Here is a 12,591-nt window from a genome sequence, read left to right on the forward strand (position 1 = left end):
TCCAAGACGAGTTCAATTATCCGGCGTAACGGCGAGTCAACCAACCCTCGTCGGGTGTCATTCATCATCCCCGAGTTGTTGCGTCAATATCACGTTGGGATATAGGAAATTCATTCGCCTATATAATTTCGTGGGTTAGATTCAGAGGTTTTGGGATTATCCATCTTTTTGTTTGTTTGAAAAGTCTTCCGTTTGTGTGTTCGATTGAACGGTCTGGTAAGGATCGTATCATTTGGCACCAGAGCCGCGTTTCGTAACTAGGTTTCATTTTTCATTTTTTGTGTTCGTATCCAGGGTAGAAGTTTTAGGTTTCATCTGTTCAGTTTCGTTCCGTTTGTTGATTTCCATTTCTGCATTTTAGGGTTTCGTCCGTTTCATCTGTTTTAGGGTTTCCGTGTTTCCGTGTTTCATATATATCATATATATCTTCCATGTTTACTATTTCCCTACGAGTTTTGTCCATCCGACTGTTAAAGTGTCATACCATACAGCCCTAGAGGATCATAGTACTCCTTTTACACGACCATACACATACATAATCCATTGACGACTCAAACTGGTCGCCAATTGCACATACTTCATAATTTCGTTCCATTCCTGAGTTTTCCACGTTCTATAAGGGTTGGAAAAAAGAAATTCTTGGCGGGCAAGTTTGTTCTTTTGATTCCTTGGGTCGTGTAGAGTCTTTTGGGGTAGTTTCTGCGTGCATTTTTTCCGACTTTCGTTTGTGCCTCGTATTATTTTTTGGGTTCCTTAGGTAGTTTAGAGTGTGTTGAGACAGTTTATGTGCAACATATTTTTTAGCTTCAGTTTTTTGTTCTTTTCGTGTATTTCATCTTCGTGGGGTAGTATAGAGCCTTTTCGAGTCAGATTGTTGGTGTAGTGTCTTATGGGATGTTTTCTTTCGGTGGTCTCGTTTGTTATTGTTGGTGTTGGACTCAAGTGGTAGATTGAAGGAATTCGATTCCTTGAAAGAAAACTTGAGTGGAAAAAGGCAAGAGATGTGAGATTATTAGAGGGAAAAAGCCGTGATTTGTGTGATACACGAGTGCTGAGTGAATTCATTATTGAGTGATACATGAGTGCTTGTGAGGTGGTGAGATCCTATTTTGTTTTTACTAACCTTTGCTTGTTTCTATGTCAATATGTCAAAGAAAGATGAATTGGTTTCAGGTACGGAGGATCATCCTGTTATTGATCCAAAGACGAAGTTCATTATGGAGGCACTTCGATCAGAATTGGGAAAGATTCTACACTCAGAATTGGAGGGGGTGTATGATAGGATCGACCAGATCGAGCAGTCTCAGTCCAATTCCGCTCGAGGAGGACGTGGTGGTCGAGGAGGACATGGTGATCGAGGAGGACGTGGTGGTAGAGGAGTTCGCCAGCCACGTCGACATACTCCCCATCATGAGGAGTATGTAGAGGATTCCGAGTATGAAGAAGAAGACGATGGGAACTGGCGTAGAGATGGTGGTCGGAATTATCAAGATAGCAACCTGGGCAACATCAAGATGAACATTCACTCTTTCCAAGGGAAAAATGATCCAGAATTGTATCTTTATTGGGAGAGAAAGATGGAGCTGTTGTTTGACTGCCATAACTATTCAGAGCTCAAGAAGGTGAAGTTGGCGGCAATAGAGTTCTCAAATTATGCACTTGTTTGGTGGGAAAGGATGGTGATGAGTAGGAGGAGAAACGGTAAACCACCTATTCAGACTTGACATGAGATGAAGGCTGTGATGAGGAAGCGTTTTGTGCCTAATCATTACTACCAAGAGCTTTTCAACAAGTTGCAGAATTTGAAGCAATGGAGTAGGAGTGTGGGTGAGTATTATAAGGAGATGGAGGTTGCCATGATCTGAGCCAATGTAGTAGAGGAGCGTGAGGCGACCATGGCGAGATTCTTAGCTAGTTTGCATTGGGATATTTGAGATAAGGTGGAGTTGTAGGACTACGTTGAGTTGGAGGAAATGGTTCACATGTCCATAAAGATCGAGAATCAACTCAAGAGGAGGGGTTACAACAGCAACAACCAGCGGCAAAATCAGCCCAATTAGAGACAATCCCAACCAGTTTCTAGTGGTTCCTCGTCAAAAGGGAATCAATGGAAGAAGGAGGCGCCGCCAAGAGATGACAAGAAGCAGTTCTTTAAGTCTCAAACAGAAGGATCGAATGCAGTAAATCAGGGCACTACAGCCATCCCTGATGGTAGAAATCGAGATAAGAAGTGTTTCAAGTGTCAAGGATTTGGACATATTATGAGCGAGTGTCCAAATAGGAGAGTTATGATCATGAGAGATGACGGCGAAGTTGTGACGGATGGTGAGCAGACCGATCCGGAGATGCCAGGATTAGAGGATCCCAACGATGACGAGGGGATTGAGGAGATTTTCGCACCTGCTGGACAACTGTTTGTAGCTAGGATAGCTTTGAGTGCCAAACTCAACCCTATGAGAGAGAGCAAGCGAGCCACATATTGTTGGGGCGTCCGTGGCAGTTTGATTGACGCGTTACTCATGATGGCTTCACCAACAAATATTCATTTGAGTATAAGCAGAATAAGGTGTCACTTGTTCCTCTTATCCCTAAACAAGTTTATGAGGATCAAGTGCAATTGCAGAAGGAGGCGGAGAAGGTGAAGTCTAAGGAGCAGCCCATACAGAAAAAGGAGAATGGGTTGATACAGAAGTCATTTCTTGCTAGGGCTAGTGATTGGAAGTGGGCCGTGAAGGAAGGGAGGCCGATCATTGTGCTGCGATACAAGGAGAATTTGGTTATCACTAACGATCTCTCTTATCTACCCCCTTCTATCCGTTCTGTTTTGTAGAAGTTTGATGATATTTTTCCCGATGATACACCTGCTAGTTTACCATCAATTCGAGGGATTAAACATCAGATTGATTTTATGCCCGGAGCTACACTTCCAAACTGACCAGCATACCGAACCAATCCGGAGGAGACAAAGGAGTTGGAGAGGCAAATTGGCGAGTTGTTGGCCAAATGACACGTGAGGGAGAGTTTGAGTCCTTGTGCGGTACCCGTTCTACTCGTACCCAAGAAGGATTCGATAATGAGGATGTGCTGTGATTGTCGAGCCATCAATAACATCACGGTAAAGTATCGTTATCCTATCCCTTGTTTAGATGACATGCTTGATGAGTTGCATGGTGCTTGCGTGTTTTCCAAGATTGATTTGCATAGTGGATATCATTAGATTAGGATTAAGGAAGGGGATGAATGGAAAATTACCTTTAAAACAAAACTTGGTTTGTATGAGTGGTTAGTTATGACTTTTGGTTTGACTAATGCACCTAGTACGTTTATGCGTCTTATGAATCATGTTTCGCGTGCTTTCATTGGAAAATTTGTTGTTGTCTATTTTGATGATATCCTAGTATATAGCAAGAGTTATGATGAACATGTTGGGCATTTGAAGTCTGTTTTAGATGTGCTTAGGAAAGAAAAGCTGTTTGATAATCTTAAGAAGTGCATATTTTTTACAGACAAACTTGTGTTTCTTAGATTTGTTGTTAGTGCACAGGGTGTACAGGTTGATGATGAGAAGATACGAGCTATCCAAGAGTGGCTGAGTCCGAAGAGCATTGGAGAAGTTAGAAGTTTCCATGGACTTGCTAGCTTTTATCGGCGATTCGTACCTCATTTTAGCAGTTTGGCAGCACCCTTAACAGAAGTCATCAAGAAGAATGTGGAGTTTAAGTAGGGGAAGGCACAAGAAGAGCGTTTCAGTCGTTGAAGCATAAATTGACACACGTCCCGGTATTATCTCTTCCTAACTTTTCTAAATCATTTGAGATTGAATGTGATGTTTCTGGCGTTGGTATTGGAGTAGTTTTGATGCAAGAGGGACGGCCTGTGGCGTACTTTAGCGAGAAGCTAAATGGAGCGAACATTGAGTTATCCTACGTATGATAAGGAATTGTACACCCTCGTGAGAGCTTTACAAACACGGCAGCACTACTTGTGGTCCCGTGAGTTCGTCATTCACACGAATCATGAGTCGTTGAAGCACTTGAAAGGGCAGCACAAGTTGAACAAGCGTCATGCTAGGTGGATGGAATTCATTGAGACGTTTCCCTACGTCATCAAATACAAGCAAGGTAAAGAGAATGTAGTGGTTGATGCACTTTCTCGGAGGTATACCTTGATCTCTACTTTAGATGCTAAGTTGCTTGGTTTTCAGTGTATTAAGAGTTTGTATGAGCATGATGATGATTTTGGTGAGATTTATCGAGCATGTGAGAGATGCTAGTGGAGAGTATTTTAGGCATGATGACTATCTTTTTAGGAAGAATAAGTTGTGTGTTCTCTACGTGATTTGTTATTGCTTGAGTCTCATGGTGGGGGTTTGATGGGACATTTTGGCATTGCTACGACTTTAGCTGTTCTGCATGAGCATTTCTTTTGGCCTAATATGAAATGAGATGTCGAAAGAATTTGTGGTCAATGTGTTACATATAAACAAACTAAGTCTAGGGTGAGTTCCCATGGATTGTATACACCATTGCCTATTCCTACAACACCTTGGATTGATATTTCTATGGATTTCATGTTAGGTTTGCCTAGGACTAAGCGTGGTAGAGATTTTATCTTTGTTGTGGTTGATAGATTCTCTAAGATGGCACATTTTATTCCATGTCATAAATTTGACGATGCATCTCATGTGGCTGATCTGTTCTTTAGAGAGATTGTTAGATTGAATAGCATGCCTAGGTATTGTTTCTGATAGGGATTTGAAGTTCTTGAGCTACTTTTGGAAGACTTTGTGGTGTAAGTTAGGTACTAAATTTTTGTTTTCTACTACTTGTCATCCACAAACTGATGGTCAAATTGAGGTAGTAAATAGGACTTTGTCTACTTTACTTAGAGCTATCATCAAGAAGAACATTAAGTCTTGGGAAGAGTGTTTGCCTCATGTTGAGTTTGCATATAATCGTTCTGTTCATTCTGCTACTCAGTATTCACCATTTGAGATTGTGTATACATTTAATCCTTTGACTCCATTGGATTTATCTCCTTTACCTGAGCATGAGCATACTAACCTTGATGGCAATGAAATGGCTGATTTTATGAAACAGATGCATGAGAAAGTAAGGATGAACATTGAAAGGCACACGAAGCAGTATGCCTAGCGAGCCAACAAAGGGCGTCGCAAAGTGGTATTTGAACCCGGTGATTGGATATGGTTGCATATGCGCAAGGAAAGGTTTCCATTGCAACAGAGATCCAAGTTACTTCGTAGAGGAGATTGACCATTCCAAGTGTTGGAGCGCATCAATGATAATGCCTACAAGTTAGACTTACTAGGTGAGTATAATGTGAGTGCTACTTTAATGTGACTGATTTGAGTCATTTTGATGTAGGTGATGTAGGAATATTAAATTTAATTAATACTCGATTTGCCCGAGGATCGTCTCTTGGATTATCTTAATTCACGATACATTGATTAAACCTAGCATGCTCCTATTAATTTAAGTGCTGCACCTTGGAGTTAGAATCACTTACTTGTGAATTGAACGCAGAGGCTGTTGACGATTGAATCAAAAGACTCTAGTTCTGACCCAATTCGTCACTGAACAGGTCAGCTAACTTCAACGCTCCTTTTGACCCTTCAAACGACCTCTAATCATATTTTTTGCAGAAATACGACTTCTTATTCTTCGAAAGAGCTTTCTGTGGTCGCCTGTTTCACCTCAATCGGAGTTCTGTAGAGGAAGTTATGGCTTATTTTCATAGACTAGCAGAACTTGGTTTCCTGCGAAAATCTGACTCCAGCTCAGATCTTCTGAACTATATCCCGCTCAGTTCCCAACGTTGGATGGACAACGAACTATGAGAACTCCCAGAGAATTTGACCCCTACAGTTGGCGCCTCCTTATTGCTCTGCTCTCTAAAATAATTTTTAAACACTATAAAAATTATTAAAACAACTTAGTCTTTTTCTTTCAAAAGGTTTGATCATGCTCAACACATAATCCTAAACATGCTCTTCTAGAACGCAACACGTAAAACATGCTCAGGAAAACGATAAACCTTGCATGCTTGTCTAAGCGCAGTTAATAAATACATATCAACAAGCAGAGACAAACAAGCAAGCAAAGAGCATAAATGATTAACCCCACGACATGCAAAGAACAGAATAAAAGAAAATAAAGTTCTTCGTGACCCATTCGTGGAAATCCAATTCTAATCTATTACATTTAACATAAAAAATTAAAACTGAAAGCTCAGCCCAAAACTGCTCCATTGGGCCTAGGGTTTGGCCCCCTAGGGTTTCTTTGAGAAAAGCGTCGCCTAGGGTTTGGGAATCCCTAGGCGGCGCCGCCGCATTAACCACGGAAGCAGCAGCACGCGGCTCGGTAGGCTTAGCAGCAGTAGCGCGCGAGATGCACGCGCAGTGGTGCACGGGCACACGCAGCAGCACGACCCGGCGCGCGCGCGGCGTACGTCGCCTCCCGGTGTCGCCACGACCTCCGCACAGCAGCCCGCTCCAACTGTTCTCCGTCTGATCTGATCGCCGTCGTCTCCGTCTCATTTTCCACAATTACAGATTACAATCAAAAAATAATTTACAATTGAAATTCTAATCTAACCACATATTTTCTCGTGGTGAAAAACGATTACAACGTCAAAACGACGTATCCCACGAATCAACAGACCACGAAGAACAACAGCAGAAAAACAAAATAAAAACACGCACATATTAATCGAACGCGAATTATCAGACAGAGCCAAGAAAACTAATCCGGGCTCTGATACCAATTGTAGGAATATTAAATTTAATTAATACTTGATTTGCCCGATGATCGTCTCTTGGATTATCTTAATTCACCATACATCGATTAAACCTAGCATGCTCCTATTAATTTAAGTGCTGCACCCTGGAGTTAGAATCACTTACTTGTGAATTGCACGCAGAGGCTGTTGACGATCGAATTAAAAGACTCCAGTTCTGACCCAATTCGTCACTGAACAGGTCAGCTAACTTCAACTCTCCGTTTGACCCCTCAAACGACCTCTAATCGTATTTTTTTTACAGAAATATGACTTTTTCTTCTTCGAAAGGGCTTTCCGTGGCCGCCTGTTTCATCTCAATCAAAGTTTTGTAGAGGAAGTTATGGCTGTTTTTCAGAGACTGCCAGAACTTGGTTTCCTGCGAAAATCTGACTCCAGCTCAGATCTTCTGAACTGTATCCCGCTCAGTTCCCAACGTTGGATAGACAACGAACTATGAGAACTCCCAGAGAATTTGACCCCTACAGTTGGCGCCTCCTTATTGCTCTGCTCTCTAAAATCCCAATTTTTGTGTGTCTTATTCTGAGAGCAGATATCTGTATTTAAAGACAAAATACAGACCTAGGGCCTTAATAATTGTAGTAGGCGACTTTTACTGAGCTCAGGAGACTTTGGGCCAGTCCAGGGATCAGATACAAAGAATAAAGATGGGCCTCAAATGAATTAATTCTTATGATCAGCCGAGATCACAATTAATCCATAAATATTAATTCATTCTACTAGAGAATCAATATTGACTTACCCCTTTATTACTAATGATGAGTCGGACTTGTATTTAGACTTATTAGACCTCTGTATTTAAAATATCCGACATCCATTAATTAATTAAAGCTTTGACAGCTTATATTAATTAATCTCATTGTAATCCTTAAGTAGTACCACTCAACCCTTATTATTGCGTCTGAACTTAATCAACCTGCAGGGTTTAACGCAATAAACCTTTTGAGCTCCTTAAGGGGATGTCATTATTCTATACCGGATACGTGTACTAATACAGATAACCAAATATCATATATTAACTGCTATCACCCAAGATACAGGGTACTCAAGTTAATATATAACTCTCACCCATAGTAAATCAAAGTGATACACGAATTAACATATATATTTGAAACCTTATTAGTATTAAGATCTTAATAAATCACCGAGATCTTGATCCTTCACATATGTCAGATAGAAGAATACATCTCACTGTGATCCTATCAATACGTTACGACGTACCAGTATAGACAAGTAGTCAAGACAAACTCCTTCCATCTATACTGCAGCCTAAACCAACGACTCGTCCTAGAGTCATCTCAGCTGTGATCAGTTTACATCTCTTAAGGTTATTCCAATTATATGGTCTTCTGTGATCTACAACATACCATATAATCTACTTATATAGAGACAAAGGACATACATATGCAATCATGAACACAATCAGATAGGAGATTAAATAGTAAACTTAGGAAACATTGTATACAAGCATAAAACGTTCTTGCTTTATGTATACAAATCCAACAGGTGACGACTTGGATTTGAGGATAAATTCTCTTCAAGAGAAGGGGAATGATGCAGTTTAAGGTTTGTTGGTTCCTGATCCGGTGCATGTTCCTGTTGGTCCGGTTACAAGAGCACGAGCCAAGAAATTCAAAGAGAGCTTGATGAACTTAGTCCAAGAAGTGTGGGCTCAAGAGTTGATGAAGAGGCCCATAAGAGATGGTGGAGTCGGCCCAAACTTAATTAATCTCATTACGTGCGAGTGGGCCGAAGCTTGAAGAATTTATATGTTTTGAAAACCTTATGTTATTTATTTATTTTCGGATTTTAAGCTAATAGGTTTCAGCTTTGTATTTCAAAAATAAGGGCCTTGATTGGCAGCCTTGTGATTTTTGAAATTAGGGCTTATTTTACTTGTTAGTCAAGTTGTTTCCTTATTAGATTAGGTTTAGTCTTTGCCTATATAAGGCTTATGTAGTGGATGAATTTTGGCAGCCATTTGAATAATAAAAAACGTGAGTTTTCTTCTCTCTTGAGAGTTATTCGAATTTCTCTTGATTTTTCCAAGACGAGTTCAATTATATGGCATAACGACGAGTCAACCAACCCTCGTCGGGTGTCATTCATCGTCCCCGAGTTGCTACGTCAACATCACATTGTGATATAGGGAATTCGTCTATATAATTTCGTGGGTTAGATTCACAGGTTTTAGGATTATCCATCCTTTCGTTCGTTTGAAAAGTCTTCCATTTGCGTGTTCGATTAAATGGTCTGGCAAGGATCGTATCAATAGCGCGTGACAAAAAACAAATCAAATCGCATTTCCAACGCGTCCAAAAAAGGTTGTGGGAGGAAATCTACGACAGGTGCAATACATAAACGAATGGCGGACGAAATCTTGAAACGTTGAGGATGGGATCTCTCATTCAATATTAAGGATATGTTTTAAGTTAACGTAATTTAATTTTTTTAATGTAATTATGTTAGGATTATTATAATTTTAAATAAATTTAATACAATTTTATATTTAAAATTTAACTTTTAAAAAATTGAATGAAAAATCTATAAAGTCGTCTTATAAAGCCCCGATGTTGTGGGCCTATACAGAGGTAGGTGGCTCAGCAGAGGGCCCTTAGTCGTTTCCACCAAAATATATGTTCCATCGTTCCATTTATATAAGCTGATTGAGATTTACATAAAGATTAAGAAAAATAATTGGAAATGAAAATATACAAGAAAACTTCCTAATATGCTCATATTTATTATTTAATGATGAATTAAAGTTGGAGTAGATTAAAGAATTAAAAAGAGATATATTAATAAATGAATGAAAAAACTTTACCTTTTATGAAAACAAGTTTATATATTTGGGATATTTGAAACAGGAAAACAAGCCCATATAAATGGGACAGAGGGAGTAATTTTTAACTACTTTTAAATTTTGAATTTAATTTACATTTTAAAAATAAAAGTGGAGGGTTTTTTGGGTTTGACAGGTGCATGGGTTGAAGGAACCCCAGTAAAGAGTTCACTTTTCTACCAAGGATCTCATAGGATAATAAAATTAAATACTCATGCATATTAATTTTATATAGCTATCATAGAATAAATCTACAGCTAGTACATATCTAGATATCTGAAATTTACCTTGCTGTAGTGACTGGCCTTTAAGTACTTTAGCAGCTACTGATTCGACCTGAGAATCGTCTAGGTTATCCCTCTTATAGCTTGAACGTTAGATGGACAACGATCTAATAAGCCTAATAGCTGGAAGAAGAGCACAAAATCCTCTTACTTGAAGAGCACAATTTTCAAGAACCCTGAGAAAGGGGGTGAAAAAAAATTGCAGTGTTCTAGTGGCTAAATTGTGTTCTCTCGTATTCCCTATTTATAGGGGTTGTTGGACTAAGCTAGGGATTCCTGCGAGTATTAGGATAAGACTGTCTGATAGACTTGAATCACTATAAATATATTATAACTTAAATTCATAGTCTATCAATATTAATTCATTCCATCAAAGGATTAATACCATACTATCTATCATTATCCATATTATAAATATGACTCATTTTCATTAATTATTTTTCGCGTTTAAGATAATCCATATCCATTAATTACTTTAAACTTATCTGTCAACTTTAATTATTTGGCGTGTTTGATATTGACTAATACATTGTATTAGCTAATTTAGTACAGATCAGTCTAGTGTTTTGTATTATTTAGTGATAATGTGGATGACCCGGTTTAATCCCACGACCCAGTATTATTAATCCAGATTTCTTAGGATTAATAATACCACCTCCCCCGTAGGATTAACTTAAACCAGGATATTCTGTATTTAGCCATGATAGCAAACACCAACTCAGTATTAATAATCTGTCATTATCCACGCTAAATATCCTGGTTACAAATTATCCTACATAATCCTTTACTGAAAACCAAACGAGCCTAGTATATTACCACAAAGTTAAACTGCTCCAACATTATTGTTATACTTGGAATAAAATCTAACCGGCTGGGTTTATAGTATAATAAATATTATGAGCACTTCAAGGGACACAATTTTATATAATAATAAATCAACAATCCTCAATATTAAATTACCACTGCCAAGATACCAAGATATTGGATTATCCATAATCATCACTGTAATAAGTCAAAACAGTGCATCATAAAATATTGCATGCACAATATTATTAATATAAATTAAGAAATAACAGTTCCCGAGACTAAGTTCTAAAATTTTGTTAATTATTTAGAACTTATCTCTCTTTGAATCTATTTCAGTGTTATACAATACAATGGCACAAGTATATATCTGTAATTATCCACAATAAGCTAATTTCACACTTAGATATACTTCAGTCTTTACCAATAGATTGTCCAAATCTATACAGACTATGAACTTGATTTATTCAATAACACATTATCGATGTGACCTTCTCTGATCATCGATCACCACATGATCTTTATATAGAACTTGGACATATTATAGTATAACAACAAATAAATATAATGCAAACTATGTGATAAAATGTTCATTCTCATAAATCATGAAATAAGGTTAATACTAGTATACAGACATCTAAAACATGTTTTACAGTACACATAATCCTAACAAGGGTCACGATGATGAAGAGGGGTATAGAGGTGAACAAAGTCGACCAAGTTATTGATTTTGATTCGCTCATGTCTGATTTGTATTGTTCAATGTAAATAAGAAGTATGTCATTTCTACTATTTATGTTTACAATTTCAATGAACAAACTATTTTAGGATTAAAATTTTTGGGTGCTTAGATGGGTGGATGGGGTTGACTGTGTGCTCCCAAAGACTATCCACTATGGTGATATTGAGCTAACTCAATATAACATAACTTTTTAATAAAATATTTATTTTTTCTTATTTATATACACAGCTCATAATTTAATATAATTTCTATTCCTATTAGTGACACCGATTCAATCTCAATTTTTTCTTTTTTTTTTAACTATCTAGTATCTATATTTTATTATATTTATAAAACAAAATAAAATTTCATTTAAAATATTTTATTTTTTAATTTACAATCATATTAAAAATAAACATTATCATGCGTTATAATTGATACTTCACTCGATATTAAATGAAAAAACAAAAAGCTGAAAATTAATAAATCAAACTACAAATTGTTGCGTGAAACATAAAAATGCAACTAAAAAAATGCAAATTACATATTTAATTGTCAGTGTCAAAATTTTATCATATATGCTCGATCAAGTCATCTTGAAGAGCCCTATGAGCTTTTCTGTTGTGAAGTAGATCTCTATTAGTCATTTAAATAGACAAGCTCGCAATACGTTTAGTGGAATAGCGGAAAGGTTCACCATCTTCTGTTTGTATTCTCGTAGGTGTAATCATAAAAATTATATGGGATCACAATAATTTAGGTAGGTGTCTCGTTCATCCTCTAATAACATACTCCTTCCGTCCATGAAATAAACTCCCATTTGTCCTTAAATTTTTGTCCATGAAATAAACTCTTATTCTAATTTTTAGACAATTATACTTATTTCCTATATTTACTACCTTTATCACTAATGAACCCACCTCACAACACCTTTATCACTTTTGTCAACTATCCTTTTATTTAACTCACAACACCTTTATCACTTTTGTCAACTACCTTTTTATTTAACTCACAACACCTTTATCAGCTTTCTTGGTTTGCGTACCGAACATCAAATGAGAGTTTATTTCATGGACGGAGGGAGTATTATGTATGATGATACAAGCAATCATAATTTTACCCAT

This window comes from Salvia miltiorrhiza, chromosome 1, assembly GCF_028751815.1.
Source record: "Salvia miltiorrhiza cultivar Shanhuang (shh) chromosome 1, IMPLAD_Smil_shh, whole genome shotgun sequence".
Classification (NCBI taxonomy): domain Eukaryota; kingdom Viridiplantae; phylum Streptophyta; class Magnoliopsida; order Lamiales; family Lamiaceae; genus Salvia; species Salvia miltiorrhiza.